General features: G+C 44.8%; 1 long non-coding RNA gene across 1 annotated transcript in view; it reads right to left on the reverse strand.

The window, feature by feature from the left end:
* Positions 1-3,713: 3,713 nt before the first annotated feature.
* Positions 3,714-21,403, reverse strand: part of LOC309363037 — a 29,751-nt gene continuing 12,061 nt past the window's right edge. Inside the window, exons 3-4 of the long non-coding RNA XR_014165181.1 lie at positions 4,039-4,528; positions 3,714-3,775 (exon numbers count right to left, since the gene is read on the reverse strand). This is a non-coding gene — a long non-coding RNA (uncharacterized lncRNA). The remainder of the gene's footprint in view (positions 3,776-4,038; positions 4,529-21,403) is intronic.

Genomic DNA, 21,403 nt, shown 5'->3' on the forward strand with positions numbered 1-21,403 from the left:
GAGATGGTTGGACAGTGTTCTCGAAGCTACCAGCATGAGTTTGACCAAACTGCGGGAGGCAGTGGAAGACAGGAGTGCCTGGCGTGCTCTGGTCCAGGGGGTCACGAAGAGTTGGACACGACTAAACGACTAAACAACAACAACCTGAAAAAAACGCAACCTGATGCATCTGTAACCTGAGGTATGACTGTATAGTCCGCCCCCCCCCCACAAAGTTTGAGGCACAGTGGACCGGCCCCCTGCTGAAAAAGTTTGCTGACCCCTGCTGTAGTGCCTCAGGCTAGGGGAAAGCACCAAATCATAGAACAATGCCCCTTGCTCTCACTTTCCCCTTCCTTCCAGATTTACTGAATGTGGGAAAGGGGGGGGGGTGAGCAAGGCCAGTGGCTGCAGTGCACTGGAGGGTTGACTTGCGCTTGCAAGAGGTCTAGGCAGAGCCTAATGTATTGTGATCCCCTGCCCTGGAGCATCTGAAATGGGATTGTGATGGATGCAGGTCCAGCAGTCGTCCACCTGCCTGTGTATCCGATTAAGCAAGGGCCCTCTGGAGGTTAAGGCACCATACTCTGCTCTGTGTTTTGAATAGAAAAAAATCAGGCAGAGGCTGCGATACACTCCACCCACCCCACATATACACACCTAAAAAAACCGGAGGAATTGCAGGACAAATAATACCACGCCAGTTTTAGGATATACTCCATAAAATATGTGGCCTGCACTATAAAAACATAAATAAACCTGCACCAAAGTAACCCAAATTCCATGCCAGGAAATGCTACGTTCAGCAATCTGTATAAACTATGCAAATGGAGCAGGTTTGCATAATGCCTCTTAATATGCTTCCTTTATTCTGAAGTTGGTGCATTTTAATTTATTACATTTCTGCTAATCATGGGGAGAGGTGGATTGCAAGATACAGAAGACCCAACACTTCCTAACTTATGTACATTGCATGCATCCCATATTATTGTATACTGTATTTATTTATTTAATAGAATCATAGCATTGTTGGTTGGAAAGGTAAACCAAGGATCATCTAGTCCAACCACCTGCAATGTTCTTCCTGATACTTTTAGAGCACATTGAACTGGCTAGATTAACAGAGGCAATTAAAGATCACACTAGACAAGAATTTCAAAAAGCATGGGGAATATGCAGAGAATTCTTCACAAAACAGTGCCCTAAAATACATACCTGGACTTGTTTCAATTAATGTCTGCAGGAGACTTTGTGGGTATTTAATTAGAAAAATCTTAATAATTATTCATAAAGGAAACAGTTTATAAGAAGTAAATAAGGAGGCCAGATACAAGATAAAGGAAGTCTTTTATTTGGTTGTTTGTATTGTTATATGTTATGTTCACTGTATGTTATGTTCATGTTTAATGAGGGTGGATTTGTGTATTGGGGGTGGGGGTTTATGTTATGTTGTAAATAAAATTCGAATGAAGAAGGAGAAGGAGAAGGAGAAGGAGAAGGAGAAGAAGAAGAAGATTATCCCTGATGTTTAGTCACAAACTCCTTTCATGTGACTTGAAGTCATTGCTTCAAGTTCTACCCTCCAGAGTGAGAGAATGCAAGCTTGCTCCATCTTCCATGTAACAGCCCTTCAGATATTTGAGGATAGTTGTCTTATCTCCTCAGTCTCCTCTTTTCCAGGCCTAACATACCCAGCTCCTTCAACCATTCCTCATAAGGCTTAGTTTCCAGACCCATGATCGCCTTTATTGCAATTATATACCACCTTTTTTCTCCAAGAAGAAGAAGAAGAGTTTGGATTTGATATCCCGCCTTTCACTCCCCTTCAGGAGTCTCAAAGCGGCTAACAATCTCCTTTCCCTTCCTCCCCCACAACAAACACTCTGTGAGGTGAGTGGGGCTGAGAGACTTCAGAGAAGTGTGACTAGCCCAAGGTCACCCAGCAGCTGCGTGTGGAGGAGCAGGGAATCAAACCCGGTTCACCAGATTACGAGTCCACTGCTCTTAACCACAACACCACACTGACTCTCAAGGTGGCGTACATAGTTCTCTTCTTCCTCATTTAATTCCCAACAACAACCGGGCAAGGTAGGTTTTAGGCTGAGAAGCCACCCAGTGAGCTTCATGGCCAAGTGGAGATTTGAACACTGGTCTCCCAGGTCTTAGTCCAGCACTCTAACCAATACACTACAAAGGCTTTCATCTAATTGGGCAGTGTGGGAAACAGGAAGACTAACAGACAAGAAAGATCTGAACCAGCAGGGCTGTTGCAGCTTTGGTCGAGATGGGCTCTTCTGGTGTCCTTACATTAACTGGGCAGGCTGCTTCCAAAACTGTTGGTTTTGTGCTTTGCTGAATATTGGCCACGTAATCTTGGCCAGCAACAGTTGCTCCTTGTACAGCTAGGTGCTGTTGGAAGGGACATTTCATGTTTAATGTGTATTCAGACGCAATGCTTCCTTTAGCATATTTTAAACATATTTTGTTATCCGTTCAGCTGACCAAAAAGAGAGGGGTTTTTTTCCCCTTCACCCCTTATAGAAGTGTGTGTGTATATAAGTGTAACTCAGTGTGGTTGGCTGGGGAGAGCCGCCCCCCCAAAAGATGGGATATGAAAAGTCAACTTTTGAGGAAAGGTAACTGGGAACAAAGAGGCCCATTGAATGGACAGAGTGGCGTTCAGAGAGACAGCGTGAAGCAGCTGGCATTTCTCTCCCTCCCCTTTCTACCCAACCCCAACCAGATTTTGGTCCGAAAATAACCTGGATGTTCCACAGAGCAGGAGCAAATGGACAATGCCGAACGCCTTATCTTCTCTCGCCCCCACCTGTGGAGCTATCAACTCTTTGGTCTCCCCATCTCCCTTCTGCTTGGCCTCCATAACCACACAGCGAAACAGGTTTCAGACGTTACTTTCATTCACATCATGTTCACAAAACATTTCTGTTTATTTATTTTTTTAATCCTAACAACCTTCAATTTAATTTTAACACAATTAACAGCTGCCTGCCGCTCAATAAAATCATATTGCTTTGGCTTACAAAGGTGGGCAGATATCCATCCTTTGTATTTAATTGCGAGGCTTGAGACCGGGATACCTTAAAGACTGTCTTCTTTCAAATTTTCCTTCCTACATACTTCCATTCAGCATCTGAGGCCTTGCTGAATGAGTTATAGTGGGCAGTTACTAAGATTATGGGCTTTTTCATAACAGCACCCACTTTGTGAAATGCCTTTCCAAGGGTAGTTATATGCTATGCAGTATTCATTCTTTGCAATTTTGTTTTGGATGTGTTAAGTATTCTGTGATGTCTTACTCCATAAACGGCTTTGAATGGAATTCGTGAAAATGTGGGGTATACATTTTTAAATACAGTGGTGCCTCGCAAGACGAATGCCTCGCTAGACGAAAAACGCGCAAGACGAAAGGGTTTTTTGTTTTTTGCGTTGCTTCGCAAGACAATTTTCCCTATGGGCTTGCTTCGCAAGACGAAAACGTCTTGCGAGTTTGCTTCTTTTTTCTTAAAGCCGCTAATACCCAGCGAATCCGCGCTCCGCAAGACGAAAAAATCGCAAGACGACACAACTCGCGGAACGAATTAATTTCATCTTGCGAGGCACCACTGTAAATAAAACAAAGCATATGTTTCTGTTACACAGAATTGGAATGCAACTTGGTGCAGTTTATAAGCACAAGTGGGGAAAAGCACCGGAAGTCTCAGAAGTCACACTAGTCAGGAAAACAGACAAGAACTTTATTGTCTCTCTTAAACAAGAGCAGAACAGAACCACCTGACTCCAGCCAGATATTGTTATGTACTGAAGTTCTCACCCTGGGCCAGCAGGGGGATACTGTAGATAGTTCAGGTCCACATATGCAAATAAGGGATCGAAAGTGACGTTCAGTGATTGGATAGTTACAGAAAATGGTTACTGTTCTGTTCTAGTGGAGCTCTATATAAGCAGGCTGGCTGAACCCTTCAGTTCAGTTCTGTTCCGGCCTGTGAATAAACAAGAGCTGTTTGAAGAATCGCTGTGTCATCTGATATGTTCACCCACAACTTAACAGATACAATGAAGTCCAATGCCATCTAGTGATGAAACACTAGAATTATACTATCCATATACCATCAAAGGGAAGCACCACCTAGGTTTTTCCTGCGAATCTCAGCTCAAGATGTTTTCTACCTCAAAGCTCTGGAGGTGCAGGGATCCTTTGGGCAAAGAGAGCCCTGAACAAGTGGAGTGGAAAACAGGCGCATCAGCACCAACAAAACAAAACAGGAACCAGACAGCATGCACCACCAGTGTCAACATTTTTAATTCCTCTGATGGGTTTGTTCCTTGATGGTGTCAGCCAGCAAAATTCACATCGATGTCAATCACAGTTTTGTATGAGACTGCTGAGCAGGATGGTATCCTTTCGAAAAATAAAAATTATGCCAGCACACCAATATTAATGCCACTTAAACAGACTGGCCTTCATGGGTTGTTTTTCATCAGCCTCCAAGTGCAACAGGAACAGCTGCCAGGAGCCAGACTCCTCCACCTGAGCAGCAAAAAAGTGAACGAGACTGATTCAGAAGGGCCAGCATCTTCATACCTGGGCTGTTTTAAGGTGAAAATGAGAGAGACTTGCCAAACTGAAGCTTTAGTTGCAATGCAAGTTAACTCGCTTCCCTTTGGTGCTACGTCTATACAGGTGTTGCAGAACCAGATTCTGAGAATTGGTATTGTTATTCAGTGACCCAGGGAGCTCTGGGTCTCTTGCCTGGATCCCCTGCCCCTTTCCCAAAAAACCTTTAATATATAGAACTATTACATTAATGCACCACAAATGTTTGGTAAATCATGACCCAATGTGTCCATCAAGAGAAACAACCGCTGACTTATTGATTCTATATTACACCAGTCCTAAAGGATCTACACTGGCTCCCAATGTGTTTTTGAGCGCTATTAAAAGTGTCAGTGCTGAACTTTAAAGCCCTAAATGGCTGTATACCTGAAGGAGAGTCTCCACCCCCATCATTCAGCCTGGACACTGAGGTCCACCTCCGAGGGCCTTCTGGCAGTTCCCCCAAGTCACAGGGAACCAGGCAGAGGGCCTTCACGGCACTGGCACCCTCCCTGTGGAATACCCTCCTATCAGATGTCAGGGAGATAAATAACTATACAACTTTTATAAGACATGTATGAGGAAGTTTTTAATGTTTGATGCTTTGTTATGTTCTTATATGTGTTGGAAATCACCCAGAGTGACTGGGGCAAGCCAGCCAGATGGACATGGTATTCATAAATAATAAAATTATTATTGTTGCTATTGTTATTGTTATTCTTATTACTATTATTATTAAGTTCACACTGATCTGGTATTCTATTGGGACTTTTAAATTTTAATATATATTCAACAAAGTCAAACCAAATAGTACAAAATTTGTCTTTTAAAAAAATGTCCTCTAAATTATAGAACTGTAAAGTAAGGAATCCCAAGGATAGAATCATAGAAGAGTTGGAAGAGACCACAGGGGCCATCGAGTCCAACCCCCTGCCAAGCAGGAAACACCATCAGAGCACTCCTGACATATGGTTGTCAAGCCTCTGCTTAAAGACCTCCAAAGAAGGAGACTCCACCACACTCCTTGGCAGCAAATTCCACTGTCGAACAGCTCTTACTGTCAGGAAGTTCTTCCTAATGTTTAGGTGGAATCTTCTTTCTTGCAGTTTGGATCCATTGCTCCGTGTCCGCTTCTCTGGAGCAGCAGAAAACAACCTTTCTCCCTCCTCTATGTGACATCCTTTTATATATTTGAACATGGCTATCATATCACCCCTTAACCTCCTCTTCTCCAGGCTAAACATGCCCAGCTCCCTTAGGGATCATCTAGTCCAACCCCCTGCAATGCAGGAATATGTCAGTGTCCCATATGGGGATCGAACCTCCAACCTTGATGTTATCAGCACCACACTCCAACCAACTGAGCTACCCAGAGCATACTAAATCCTATTCATTTTAATGGGACTTGAGCTAGCAGACTGCTTCCTAGTGCATTCTGTCCTTGTCTTTATATGTCTATATCTGTATTTACTTTCCAGTTCCCTAATGAGAATCAAGATGTTTATAGGAACAAAGCACCAGACCGTATCTAAGCTGGACTGTTAAGTCAAGGCTTGTGAATCGGGCCCCATAGGTAACAGCTGCCTATGTCAAGAGCCTGAGGTCTCTAAGTGAGCAGTGGAATCCAGAGACTTTCCTTTCTGTTCCTTCGTGGTAGCTTAAAGCAAAGGGAGCTGCTAGAACAAACTTTAGCACCATCATTGCAGATGGCCAGAAGTTGTATTTGGCTACATGGGACCAAAAGGGCTCCTGACTCTGGTCTAGCACTACAGTCTGAGTATCTCAAAAGGTCAGGCATTTCCTTATTTATGAAATGTGTTAGACCACCCTTCCGAGAAACTCCCAGGGCAGTGTATCAGGTCAATCTCAAATCACATGTTCAAAGCAACAAGTGAACCAAACAGCAGCATGAAGATTCAGTATAAAGATATAGCAGGTCAGATTAAATCTCATTCAAGCCATATGTGGTGGGATTGTCCGTTAGTTAATGGATTCTGGAAACAGATTGGTATAGAAATATCGGGAATTGCGGGTAGGAAGGTGGAAATATCTAAACTAATGGTTCTTATTAGCCTGAGTAGCACCGAGCTAGAAACAAAAGAGGAATGAAAATGGGTAAAATTGATAGTAATTGCAGCCAGACAGGTTATAGCGAGTAATTGGAAAAATGCAGAAGAGCTAGGGGTGAACCAATGGAGGAAAAAACTGAAAAATATTATAATTTTAGAATATCTAACCGTGAAGATACACAGAATGAAAGGGTTTAAGGTCAATGAGAAGGAGGAGGATTGGTTTGAGAAGATATTGAATTGTTTCGGCAGGTTTGAACAATTTGGGGCATTTAAAATGTTAAAAGTTAAATAAACGTGGAGGGTGTTAATGAATTGTACATATGGTTGATTTGAATATGATATTATTGATTATGTATACCCAATGTATCAGCCTCCTGGGGGGTCTCACTGTTTGTGTTTTGGTTGTTGGTAAAAAAAAAAAGTAATTAAAAAAAAATCTCATTCACTATGTGCCATTATAGTCCCATCCACACTGTACATTTCAGAAATATGGCTTTCCCTAAAGAATCTTGAGAACTGCAGTTTACCCTTCTCAGAGCTATAATTCCCAGCACCCTTAATAAACTACCGTTCTCAGGATGCCCTGGGAGAAGCCATGTTGTGCTGGTCCCGAGGGTTAACCGTGCAGCGAGGTCCAAGTCCAGTCCGAGGTCAAGGGTGCGGTATGGAGGCTGTCCGTCAAAGCTGAAGCAGGGTCCAAGGCAGGGAGTCGGGTGAGGTCAGGAACTCTGGCAGAAGAGCAGGACAGGGTGCAGGCAGGAACAGGTAACCAACGATGTTGCTCCCGCAACCTGGGACTGGGGCTGGCTGGCTTTTATCTGCCCGGAGGCATAGGGCGGCCCCGGTCCACAGGTGACTTGCCTCTCCTGCCCTGGAGGTGAGCACTCCTCCTGTGGGAACTTAGTTCCCTCCGCCTCTCTGCCCTGAGCCTCTGCATCTCAGGAGAGGCTGGAGGGTTACCGGACCCAGAGGCAACCTCACCTTCCCCTGAAAGGGCTGGGAGAGGAGCACCTGCAGGCAGCGGGTCCTCCATCACCTCAGGAGCCAGAGCAGACTCAGCTGGTGCCTGCACCTGAGGATCCAGCGCAGGTGAGGGCCTTCAGGCTCAAGCCCCAGCCGCGGCTCAGCTGGTTCTGGAGGCAGGGACTTCTGTGCAGGCTGGGATTCCTCAGGTTCAGCCTCCGAGTCCGAATCCCAGGCCATCACACATATGCTTTGAATGTACTTTACATGCATGGTGTAGATGATGTTTCTACCTGAGGAAACAGCATTGCCTGGCACTGGAACGACGGCATGGTTGGTGCCTGGCAAGGCTCCCTGGGGAGGGCATTCCATAAACAGGGCACTGCAGCCAGAAATGCCTGCTCTCCAGTCTGCATCATAGGCATCAACTGAGCTGTTCTGAGATTGACACCTTGGCTACCTGCCTCCTGATTTGACTAACAAGTTGCCTACAGACCTTCAGCCCTGTTGCTGTAACACGGCCCCAGCTCTGTGTAATTAATGGTCTTTCCTATACCCTCCAACATTTCTCTGATTAAAATAGGGACGTCCTGTTGCATTATTAGGAACGTGGGTGGCGCTATGGTCTAAACCACAGAGCCTAGGGCTTGCCGATCAGAAGGTCAGCGGTTCGAATCCCCACAACGGGGTGAGCGCCTGTTGTTCGGTCCCAGCTCCTGCCCACCTAGCAGTTCGAAAGCACATTGAAGTGCAAGTAGATAGATAGGTACAGCTCCGGTGGGAAGGTAAACGGCGTTTCTATGTGCTGCTCTGGTTCACCAGAAGCGGTTTAGTCATGCTGGCCACATGACCCGGAAGCTGTCTGTGGACAAACCCCAGCTCCCTTGGCCTATAGAGCGAGATGAGCGCGCAACCCCAGAGTCATCTGCAACTGGACCTAATGGTCAGGGGTACCTTTACATTTACCTTTATTGCATTATTATTATTATTATTATTATTATTATTATTATTATTATTATTATTATCCCAGCCACTCTGGACGTCTTCCAACATATATAAAAACATAATAAAATACTAAACATTAAAAAAACAACCTATACAGGGCTCCCTTCAGATGGTTCGAGGGTCACATAATACCATACGCTCCAATATTTCTCTGATAATAATAATAATAAATTTTATTTATATCCCGCCCTCCCCAGCCGAAGCTGGGCTCAGGGCAGCTAACAACAATCAAAAATAGTTCAACATTCTATAAACATTCATTTTAAAATTAATTAAAATCAAAATTAAAATCAAATTAATGGCAACCATCAAGCAAAATTCTGTGCAGGTTGCCAGAGGAGGGGGTCAGGCTGCACCCTGACCAAAGGCCTGGTGGAACAGCTCTGTCTTGCAGGCCCTGCAGAAAGATGTCAGGTCCCGCAGGGCCCTAGTCTCTTGTGACAGAGCGTTCCACCAGATTGGAGCCGCGGCCGAGAAAGCCCTGGCTCTAGTTGAGGCCAGCCTAACCTCTCTGTGGCCTGGGATCTTTAGGATGTTTTTATTTGCAGACCGTAAATTTCTCTGTGGGACATACCAGGAGAGGCAGTCCCGTAGGTACGAGGGTCCTAGGCCGTATAGGGCTTTAAAGGTTAAAACCAGCACCTTAAACCTGATCCTGTACTCCACCAGGAGCCAGTGCAGCTTGTATAGTACTGGATGAATATGATCTCGCAGCGAAGACCCCATAAGGAGTCTCGCCGTGGCATTCTGCACCCGCTGGAGTTTCTGGGTCAGTCTCAAGGGCAGCCCCACGTAGAGCGAGTTACAATAATCCAGTCTGGAGGTGACCGTCGCGTGGATCACAGTGGCTAGGTCAGGGCGAGAGAGATAAGGAGCCAACTGCTTAGCTTGGTGGAGATGAAAAAATGCCGCCTTTGTAATCTGCGCCTCCATAGAGAGGGAGGTATCGAAGATTACACCCAAACTCTTAACGGACGATGCTGGCACTAATTGCACCCCCGCAAGAGATGGGAGCTGCCCCCTCAATCCCATATCGCTCCGTCCCAGCCAGAGGACCTCTGTCTTCGAAGGATTTAACTTCAACCGGCTCCCACATAACCATCCAGCCACAGCTTCCAGACATCTGGTCAGTGTATCGGGGGCCGAGTCAGGATGGCCGTCCATCAACAGATAGAGTTGGGTGTCATCGGCATACTGATGGCAACCCAGCCCAAAACTCCGGACAAGCTGGGCGAGGGGGCGCATAAAGATGTTAAAAAGCATCGGGGAGAGAATCGCACCCTGAGGCAGTCCAAGGAGTGGCGTGATGACAATTCCCCCCCAAGCGCCACTCCTTGGGACATTCTGAGATCAAATCAGAAACTGGGATGGTTTCTGTAAATATGGGCCTGTCTCTGGAAAATAGGAACACTTGCAGGGTCTGCCTCCAAAACATTGTGTGAGGGGAGAGCTCTGCCTGGAGCTAAATGTCCGGTGCTGCTTGTTAAAATGTTCTAGTCTAGACTCTGAAGACAAGGGCTAAATATGTTTTGAAGACAGTTCAGGATGATTAGCCACAGCCTAAGCTGTCTGCAGTGCTGTGCTCTTTTTGTTCTGAAGGTGAGCAAGCAGTATGTTTGTGCCAGAAGGAGCGGAATTGGTCAATGAGCCAAATCTGAAAAAGAGCTGGGCTTTTAAATGTAGTTAGTGCAAAGCCCTCCCATTATTCTGGACTACAACTTCTTTCAACCCTGACTATCAGCCAGCTGGGGATGATGGGAAATGTAGTCCAAAGCATCAGGAGAGCACTGTTGAAGAAGGCTGGCCTCCACCTATTAAATGAATACCAACTGAGCACTTGGTCTTTAGCTGGTGTATCACAGCCTAGCAAGTGAGTAATACCAGTGGAAATTCCTCATTTTACCTTCTTAAAGATCTTTGTTGCGGGAAAAGAAGGGGAAGAAGAAGAAGAAGAAGAAGAAGAAGAAGAAGAAGAAGAAGAAGAAGAAGAAGAAGAAGAAGAAGAGGAGGAGTTTGAATTTGATATCCCGCTTTATCACTACCCTAAGGAGTCTCAAAGCGGCTAACAACCTCCTTTCTCCCCCACAACAAACACTCTGTGAGGTGAGTGGGGCTGAGAGACTTCAGAGAAGTGTGACTAGCCCAAGGTCACCCAGCAGCTGCATGTGGAGGAGCGGGGAAGCGAACCCGGTTTCCCAGATTATGAGTCCACTGCTCTTAACCACTACACCACACTGGCTCTCTCTGAAGAAATGAATTTATGTACAGTGTGTTCTTGAGAGGGGAAGAGAACCTAATTGTGATGGCCTGGGATTCGGATTCGGATGCTGAACCTGAGGAATCCCAGCCTGCACAGGATTCCCTGCCTCCAGAACCAGCTGAGCCGGGGCTGGGACATGAGCCTGAAGGTTCCTCACCTGCGCTGGATCCTCAGGTGCAGGCACCAGCAGAGTCTGCTCTGGCTCCTGAGGGGGTGGAGGACCCGCTGCCTGCAGGTGCTCCACTCTCAGCCCCGCCAGGGGAAGCTGAGGTTGCCTCTGGGTCCGGTAACCCTCCAGCCTCTCTTGTGCTGCAGAGGCTCAGGGCAGAGAGGCGGAGAGAACTAAGTTCCTGCAGGAGGAGTACTCACCTCCAGGGCAGGAGAGGCAAGTGACCTGAGGATCGGAGCCGCCCTGTGCCTCGGGGCAGATAAAAGCCAGCCAGCCTCAGTCCCAAGTTGCAGGAGCAACTTTGTTGATTGTCATTTCCTGCCTGAACCCTGTCCTGCTATCCTGCCGGAGCTCCTGACCTCACCTGACTACCTGCCCTGCGTTCAGCTTCAACTTCTTCGGACTGCCTCCATACTGCACCTTTGACCTCGGACTGGATTCGGATCTCGCCTCTCAGTTAGCCCACGGGACCAGCACACTAATATGGCTGTTGTAATAATAATAATAATAATAATAATAATAATAATAATAATAATAATAATAATAATAATAATAATTTATTATTTATACCCCGCCCATCTGGCTGAGTTTCCCCAGCCACTCTGGGCAACTGGGCCTTTGCTTATCGGTAGAGAAAGTTCCAGCCATGTTGCATGAAGAACATAAGCAGCAGAATGATGGAGAAGAGGAGGAGAAAAAAACAAAAATAAGAGTGGGACTCACACTGAAAGTTAGGGTTAAGAGTGAGATCTGATCTGTATCTTTAAATTCTTAGATGTGCTGAGAATATTCTGTTCAGTTCTACTCTTAAGTGGTAGCACTTAGAAAAGATTACAGCAGGTGAAGTGTACTCATTAAGCCCACAGGTAAAATCACAGGCAAGCAAGAGGAGGAGGAGGAGGAGGAGAAGAAGAAGAAGAAGAAGAAGAAGAAGAAGAAGAAGAAGAAGAAGAAGAAGAAGAAGAAGACACAGCCTCATCAGGCAGGCTTTATCAGGACCATGGAAAGCTCCAAGTGAGTTCTACTGGCTCCACATCTTGGGCAATAGGAAAGATGTTGTCTCAGTGAGGAGTCGCAGCTCCAAGTACTGTTCAGCAGTTAGCCCTGACTCCTAAAGGGGATGGTGGTGCATTTACCAGGCCCTTGTCCAGTTCTACAATATAATCTCAGGTTTTTGTGACACAGAGGAGACAAAGAAGCTACTGGGGAGTCGTCCTCAGAGCCTGAGGGAGTTGGAAGAGGTATGTCCCCACAGGAGGGCACAGGAGGAAATGCTGAATGTTCCTCCTTGAGGAGTCTGCATCTTCACCCTCACCAGAGCCTTCCCTGGGGCAGTTCAGGAGTCATGACAGGGAGACAACTTAGTTGCAGTACCTTTCGCCAATTTCTCCCCATCATATTTGCTTTCCTGCTCGTTTTCATGGGTGGAAGAAAGGAAGGGACATCACAGTCGTGGAAATAATTTGTGAGACAAGCCACGTCTCTCTCGTTTCCCTCCTGCTGCATGGCAGGACATACAGGCACGTAAGGCCAGACCTCTGGGCTGCGATGTGACAGCCCTAAAAGGTGTGATGCGGTCTTGGAAATGTTTAAGCCCACTGAGCTGGAGGATATGCTTTATGACAAAACCAAGCTGCAAGGAAAGAGAGACGCAGACATGCTCAATTTATTTAGTAAATCAACCCTCTCCCAAAACCCAACCTAATGGAAAGAAAGATGGAAGACCTCAAAGGTCTGATCTTCATAGCTCCTGAGTTTCTTTGAGTTGGCCATGGTATGTATTCTGGATTGAGCCTTCATTCTGCGCCTCAAAGTACCTTTCTGTCCAGTTCCTATTGGTACTGGAAAGGACTTTGTTTAAAAGATCAGCTTGTGTTTGTGGAGTCATTTGCAGATGGAAATATAGAAAATCCTCATCTTTGTTATTTTATTTAACCGTAGAAGCAAAACAAACATTTAAAAGTCTTGCATTCTGATAAATAAATTATGTTGAAGCAAAGAAGCACATTTTGCCCCAGAAACAACGTGGTGGCTTGCTGTTGTTGCTTTTAATTCTCAAATTTATTAAACATTAACATGGCATACAAAGTTTTCTTACATTTGCAAAAAACATAGGACAATGGTATGCTGTACAGATGAAGAGGCAATTAACAATAAGCAAAGGTAAGTAACACAGAAGGCTGATCGCCAAAGAATTGATGCTTTTGAATTATGGTGCTGGAGGAGACTCTGGAGAGTCCCATGGACTTCAAGAAGATCCATTCTATCCATTCTGAAGGAAACCTATCCATTCTGAAGGAAATCAGCCCTGAGTGCTCACTGGAAGGACAGATCATGAAGCTGAGGCTCCAATACTTTGGCCAACTCAAGAGAAGACTCCCAGGAAAAGACCCTGATGTTGGGAAAGATGGAGGGCACAAGGAGAAGGGGACGACAGAGGACGAGATGGTTGGACAGTGTTCTTGATGAGTTTGACCAAACTGCGGGAGGCAGTGGAAGACAGGAGTGCCTGGCGTGCTCTGGTCCATGGGGTCATGAAGAGTCGGACCTGACTGAACGACTAAACAACAACAAGTAACACACACACACTAGAGTTTCACTAAGCATGTTCATATCCATGTATTCTTGTATAAAAAGATTGTGTGAATAATTGCCATTTCCTTTATGTTCTGTTTCAGGAGAAGATCAGTTCTCTACAACTGGAGAAATGTATTTGACACATCTAGTTTTGGTCCAGGCATTTTAATACATTTTAATACATTCATAAATGGATTCCAAATGGCAAAGAAAAAGTACATTGGCTTTGCTTTTCCCTTGGCTAAATTTGCAGTAAATATCCATTTTTTCTGCAATACTGTTATTCCAAAATCTGTGGCGCCGCACATCCAAAGTAAGTGTACCTGACAGTTTCAAAGTTTTTTTCTGTCTCCAGACTTATAGAAATGATTTGTTTTTGACATCTTCATTCTTCCACCTCCTATATATTCAGAAGTGCCAACTGAGTGATATAGTTTGCTTTGTAATCACAATGATCTCCTTAAAAATCATGGTCCAATGTGATGCATTGGCCAGACATTCCCAACACTTATGTATATATGAGCCCCACAGCCCATATATAACAGTTATAACACTCAGAACTGAACTAGGTGGCATTTAGTGGCGTTAGGTACCAGCAATGGATCCTTCTTAAGGAACATTCTCTGGCCATTGCAGAGACAGATTTTACAGGTTGTTTATTCCACAAGTTAGTCCAGGCATCATCTTGTACAACTTGTCCAATATCATGTTCCCAGAGCCCTTTTAACGAATAAAAGAATTTGCTGTTTTGTCAGCTGGAAAGGAATATATCCTGGAAGCCGGACCTTGAGTAGTATGCTCAAATTCTACTATAAGATATTCAGACCTGGTAAGGGATATTGCATTCTTTCTCTTAGCTTGTAAAATGATGAACCTGGTAAAAATTAAAGCTCAAATATACGGTAAATTAATGGCTACCGAAAGGCCCCCAGACTGACTATGAAAAGAGGCAAGGTAAAATGTTAAAATATATTTTGAGGGAAGGTTTCAGAATGGAGTTTGCACATAGCTGAGCAGTCACTACTACTATCACCGCTGAAGTGCTTGATTCCATGGGCTTTGAGAAATAAAAGTAAGCTAAGAATTGGGGGTATTTTGACCCTCTCAATGTTGTTCAACTCCCATTTTCCCATATCATTGACTATGCTAGCCCAGATTCCTTGACTTAATAGGATCCCAACTCCACCAACATGTTGTCAGTAGATTAATGCCACTGGTGGTTACACAAGGACACACCAGTCTGTGCCACGTGTCAACCACAAGAAGAAAAACGGGGCATCTTTGGCTGCATGGAACCCTTGTGCCCCACACAGACCCATTCAAAGAACAGCAAGAATTGCTTATTTCCTCTCCTGATTGGTTTGGAAGATCATACCATGGAAAGGATAAACATGAAGTTTGCTTTTCAAGCCAGAGTATATTTTCTTTCGAATGCCCTGGTTATTTTGACTGAAAATAACAGAAGGTGTGAAATGTCTTCTTTTGGCACCAAGGAAGTCTCACCTGGCTCCCTTCAATGTCGCAGTCTGAAGTGTGGAGACAATGTCCAAGGTTCCATTGCTTGTGGGTGGGGTAATTTGCTTCCTCCATCCTCCGTCCCAGCGAGTGTTCACAACTTTCCGCCCACTTGGCTTCCTAAGCTATAATTCTCAACCTCGCGGAGTCCTGCCCCTGCAGAGAATACTGCTTTTGTGACCTTTGAGGACAGGTGGGTTTGTGGGTTGTTAACTTAGCTATATATTCCAAAATAGACTATTGAGAAAAGCAACCTCCTCTGGCCATGAGGGTGTGGGTGGCATAAATACATTTCACTGCAGAAAATAAGTTTCTGATAGTTCTCAACGTTATTTATTTACTACTTTATTCTTTTTGTTGGTGGTGATAATGGATTCTTTCTGGCAGTAGCAACTGGTGCCTTAAACATCTAGTACAGGGGTCAGCAAACTTTTTCAAAAGGGGGCTGGTCCACTGTCCCTCAGACCTAGTGGGGGGCCGGACTATTTTTTTGGGGTGGTGGTGAATGAATTCCTATGCCCCGCAAATAACCCAGAGATGCATTTTAAATAAAAGCACACATTCTACTCATGTAAAAACACCAGGCAGGCCCCACAAATAACCCAGAGATGCATTTGAAATAAAAGGACACATTCTACTCATGTAAAAACATGCTGATTCCTGGACCATCCGCAGGCCAGATTTAGATCGTGATTCGGCCAGATCCAGCTCCCAGGCCTTAGTTTGCCTACCCATGATCTAGTAATGCCAGCAAAGACATTCCTTCATCTCCTCCAGTCATGAGCCCCTCAGTATATGATATTTTGGTTGTCGTGTATGAAGGCCACTCAAAAAAAGCAGCCATGCAGAATCTGACTAAAGGCCTATTTAGTCCAATATTCCAAACCTTCCAACATTTCTCCAATGAAAATAGGGATGTCCTGTTCAATAACAATTTTATTATTTATACTCCACCTATCTGACTGGGTTGCTCCAGCCACTCTGGGTGGCTTCCAAAATATATAAAAACATAATAAAACACTTAAAAAACCTTCCCCATGTAGGACTGCCTTTAGAAGTCTTCTAAAGGTTGTGTAGTTACTTATCTCCTTGGCTTGAGCGTCGCATAATACCATATGCTCCAATATTTCTCTGATGAAAATAGGGATGTCTTTAGGAAAAGCGGGACGTTCCAGGATCAAATAACAAACTGGGACAGCTTCTGTAAATCTAGGACTGTCGTGGAAAATAGGGACACTTGGAGGGTCTGGTATTCTGTTTCCATAGTGGACAATAGGGCTGCCATATGTCCAAACTTTACTGGGCTTTCAAAGGCAGAATTGACATCCGGGGCGAAAGGCGCAGTATCTTGGGGTATCATGGTTTTAATTTTTTTAAACCTAACCTCTTCTGTTCATGTTCCTCAGCAGCTGGCATTCATTCAGAACCATGCTGTCTCCAATATTGGAGGTACTGTATTGCCATTACAACTTAGAAGCTTCACCTGCCATGATTTTCTCTAATTCCCTTTTAAAGCTATCAAAGTTGGTGGCCATCACTACTACATATTGTGATAGTAAAACCCATCATTCAACATGTGATGTTTGATGAAGTGCCTACAGATTATAATTGACACAATTGCCGTAAATATTAATGTGGCAAGTCCAAAGTCCGGCTTTCTAAGAAACCATTCCTTTGCCAAAACCTTTTCTCATATGTTAACCAGCATTCAGAACATGATAGAGTGGTACCTCAGGTTAAGAACTTAATTCGTTCTGGAGGTCCGTTCTTAACCTGAAACTGTACTTAACCTGAGGCACCACTTTAGCTAATGGGGCCTCCTGCTGCCGCCGCGCCGCTGGAACACGATTTCTGTTCTCATCCTGAAGCAAAGTTCTTAACCCGAGGTACTATTTCTGGGTTAGTGGAGTCTGTAACCTGAAGCGTATGTAACCTGAAGCATATGTAACCCGAGGTTTTGTTGTTTAGTCGTTTAGTCATGTCCGACTCTTCGTGACTCCATGGACCAGAGCATGCCAGGCACTCCTGTCTTCCACTGCCTCCCACAGTTTGGTCGAACTCATGCTGGTAGCTTCGAGAACACTGTCCAACCATCTCATCCTCTGTCATCCCCTTCTCCTTGTGCCCTCAATGTTTCCCAACATCAGGGTCTTTTCCAGGGAGTCTTCTCTTCTCATGAGGTGGTCAAAGTATTGGAGCCTCAGCTTCAGGATCTGTCCTTCCAGTGAGCTGATTTCCTTCAGAATGGAGAGGTTTGATCTTCTTGCAGTCCATGGGACTCTCAAGAGTCTCCAGCACCATAATTTCAAAGCATCAATTCTTCGGCGATCAGCCTTCTTTATGGTCCAGCTCTCACTTGCATACAAGACTGGGAAAACCATAGCTTTAACTATACAGACCTTTGTCGGCAAGGTGATGTCTCTGCTTTTTAAGATGCTGTCTACTGTATTTTAGAATCAAAACAATTTGAATGTCGCGGACAGTTGGGAAGGTTAATGTTAAATGGTAGGAAATGCATAAAATGTTCAAGTTGACCTTCATTTTACCCCCAAATCTTAGTGGCCCTTCCTGCATCCTGCATTCCTTCCACACCCTTCCTTCCTCAACGAGCAACCAAGGCTGATCCTCGTGACCCTGGCTTCACCTGTTCCAGCTTCCTAGTGCAGCACTGTGTCAGTTTCACAGGCAAAGATCTCAAAAGTTTTAGCCACGTCCTATGTTTAGGCTCTTCAGCTGGAGTTAGCTGGGAAAGCTAACCTAAAGCCCACATTAAAAATCTTCCAGGAGGAATAAGGAAATACAGCTGATTTTAAACTGCTCTAGGCTTCCAACATGTAAGAGACATTGACAGCCTACGTTAGTAAGTAGGGCAAGTTTAGAAGCTAGAAGCAACCGCTTACGTATTTTCACTGCAAAACAGGCAACCCCCCATTTACGCAGAGGTTATGTTCCGAGGCACCACAAACATCAGTGAAATCACTTATATCTGAAACACCATTGGAAAAGGCATGCAAGCACCCCATTCCAACCACCGCCCCATTCTGCCCCTTTTTGTGATGTTTCTGGGTCACTGGGGGGGGGGAGGAGTAACACATACCCTCCAACATTCCACTGATGAAAATCGGGGTGTGCGTCTTCTGGTGCCGTGCTCTGGCAGGTGCCAGCTGGTTGGCACAGGAGTGTGGCATCAAAACGAGACATTCCAGGATCCAGTCAGAAGCTGGGAGGGCTTCTGCAATTCTGGGGTGTCCTTGGAAAATTGGGAGAGTTGGAGAATACGATACCATGTTCTGTATATTTTGTGAATAAAACAAACTGTTTAGTTTAAAGTTCAGTTTGTGTCATTTGATCCAAGGGGATTCTGTTGTTGTTGTTTAGTCGTTTAGTCGTGTCCAACTCTTCATGACCCCCTGGACCAGAGCACGCCAGGCACCTCTGTCTTCCACTGCCTCCCGCAGTTTGGTCAAACTCATGCTGGTAGCTTCGAGAACACCATCCAACCATCTCGCCCTCTGTCGTCCCCTTCTCCTTGTGCCCTCCATCTTTCCCAACATCAGGGTCTTTTCCAGGGAGTCTTCTCTTCTCGTGAGGTGGCCAAAGTATTGGAGCCTCAGTTTCAGGATGTGTCCTTCCAGTGAGCACTCAGGGCTGATTTCCTTCAGAATGGATAGGTTTGTTCTTCTTGCAGTCCATGGGACTCTCAAGAGTCTCCTCCAGCACCATAATTCAAAAGCATCAATTATTTGGCGATCAGCCTTCTTTATGGTCCAGCTCTCACTTCCATACATCACTACTGGGGAAACCATAGCTTTAACTATACGGACCTTTGTTGGCAAGCTGATGTCTCTGCTTTTTAAGATGCTGTCTAGGTTTGTCATTGCTTTTCTCCCAAGGAGCAGGCATCTTTTAATTTCGTGACTGCTGTCACCATCTGCACCATGGAGCCCAAGAAAGTAAAATCTCTCACTGCCTCCATTTCTTCCCCTTCTATTTGCCAGGAGGTGATGGGCCCAGTAGCCATGATCTTGGTTTTTTGGATATTGAGCTTCAGGTGGGGCACTTAGAAGCCCAGGTAAACTAATCTTCTCAGAATCATAGAAAATGGGAGATACGTAGCCGCTCCAGCAACATATCTCTATTTCCTTACATCCAGAAACCCAAGAAGGGCTTTCACTCTTGCTAGAAGCTCTGCCTTGCCCTCACCGGTTCTGGAAGGCTGCTATAGAAGAGTCCCGTAAGCACAGAGACTTTGCGCCTGCCCATTAGAGGAAATAGGAAGCCCCGAACATATATTTTTTAAGATGTCCTTTTTTATGTTGAGATTCGTAGAGGCACCATTGATCCTTTGCTGAAGAGGCTCGCCAATCTTTCAGACAGGTCTAAACTTAATTCTCTCCTCCTAGGCAAAGATCACAAGACGACCTGGCTGGTAGCCAGATTCTGCGCCCAGATTTGTAGGCACAGATCATCCTCTAGAATAAAATAGCTTACAAGGGAAATGCTGAAGTCACCCTTTGGGGCGCCTCAGGGTCAATTTTTATGGTAGCCCAAATCTCAGTTGTATGGGTGTATGTACGGTATATATCTCAATTTTAACTCATGAGCTATTGCTGCAATCTGCTCTGATTGTATATTTCATCTTTATGAACACTGTTTTTATTGTGTTATGCGAGCTGGTCTTTGACTGTAATAAATTATCTTTAAAAAAAATCTAATCTTCTTAGTGTCGTGGGTGGGGTGTGTGAAAGGGTACATATTTTGAACCATGGTCTACTATCAGTTGGGGCAGCAGGATCTCTCTCGAAGCTGTTTTTGGTAACAGCTGCCAGACAAAGGAGCTGCAGCCTCTTATTTGGTCTGTGAGAACATTTGCATGATCCTGCTCTGATAGGTTGATTCTGGCCTTCTCCTGGTTGCCCGAGAACTATAAATGCTTCTAGGGTCTTGTTGACAAATGGCAATCGCAGAGATCCTATATCAGCTGCAAGTCAGGGCCTCCCCACTCCCTAGAGAGGGAGAAAATTAATGATGACACAAGGATCAGTGTCTTTCTAGCGGAGACTGGGCTTCCATTCTTCCAACTGCCTTGAAGGCTCCTTTGGAGACATGTGGCACAATATAAATCTCATAAAACACACAAGCAAATAAATTAGATCACTATCATCTAGAAATGGGTGAGTATGTCAATACTGGTTTCTCTCAGTTTCTATTTTCCCCCAAGCTTAAATATACTTTTCCACATTTCCAAATCAGTTTGTGATTTTAATAATAATAATAATAATAATATCCTCATTAAAATTCACAAGCACTTTAGGACAAATTTATGCTAATATACACATTTTTGCGTGTATATGATTGAAATCTCAATTTACTCTACAAGATGTACTATATATATGTAATGTATTGTAAGACTATTACTAAAGCCTCTTATATTGGGGGGAAAATAAATAAATAAAGTAACCGCCAATACATCAATTTCAGTTTAAACATAAAAGTCTATATGTTGCTTTGGAAAGTGTGGCTTAAGAAAAAATTGCCTGTAAATGCCAACTAAATTGAATCTCTCACCCCACCCCTAACCTCATAGAATCATAGAGTTGGGAGAGACCACAAGGGCCATCGAGTCCAACCCCCTGCCAAGCAGGAAACACCATCAGAGCACTCCTGACATATGGTTGTCAAGCCTCTGCTTAAAGACCTCCAAAGAAGGAGACTCCACCACACTCCTTGGCAGCAAATTCCACTGTCGAACAGCTCTTACTGTCAGGAAGTTCTTCCTAAATTTTAGGTGGAATCTTTCTTGTAGTTTGGATCCATTGCTCCGTTTCCGCTTCTCTGGAGCAGCAGAAAACAACCTTTCTCCCTCCTCTATGTGACATCCTTTTATATATTTGAACATGGCTATCATATCACCTCTTAACCTCCTCTTCTCCAGGCTAAACATGCCCAGCTCCCTTAGCCGTTCCTCATAAGGCATCGTTTCCAGGCCTTTGACCATTTTGGTTGCCCTCCTCTGGACACATTCCAGTTTGTCAGTGTCCTTCTTGAACTGTGGTGCCCAGAACTGGACACAGTACTCCAGGTGAGGTCTGACCAGAGCAGAATACAGTGGCACTATTACTTTCCTTGATCTCCTATTGATGCAGCCCAGAATTGCATTGGCTTTTTTAGCTGCCGCGTCACACTGTTGGCTCATGTCAAGTTTGTGGTCAACCAAAACTCCTAGATCCTTTTCACATGTACTGCTC

The sequence above is a fragment of the Podarcis melisellensis genome (genome assembly GCF_964234715.1).
Source record: "Podarcis melisellensis genome assembly, chromosome: 2".
NCBI lineage: Eukaryota > Metazoa > Chordata > Lepidosauria > Squamata > Lacertidae > Podarcis > Podarcis melisellensis.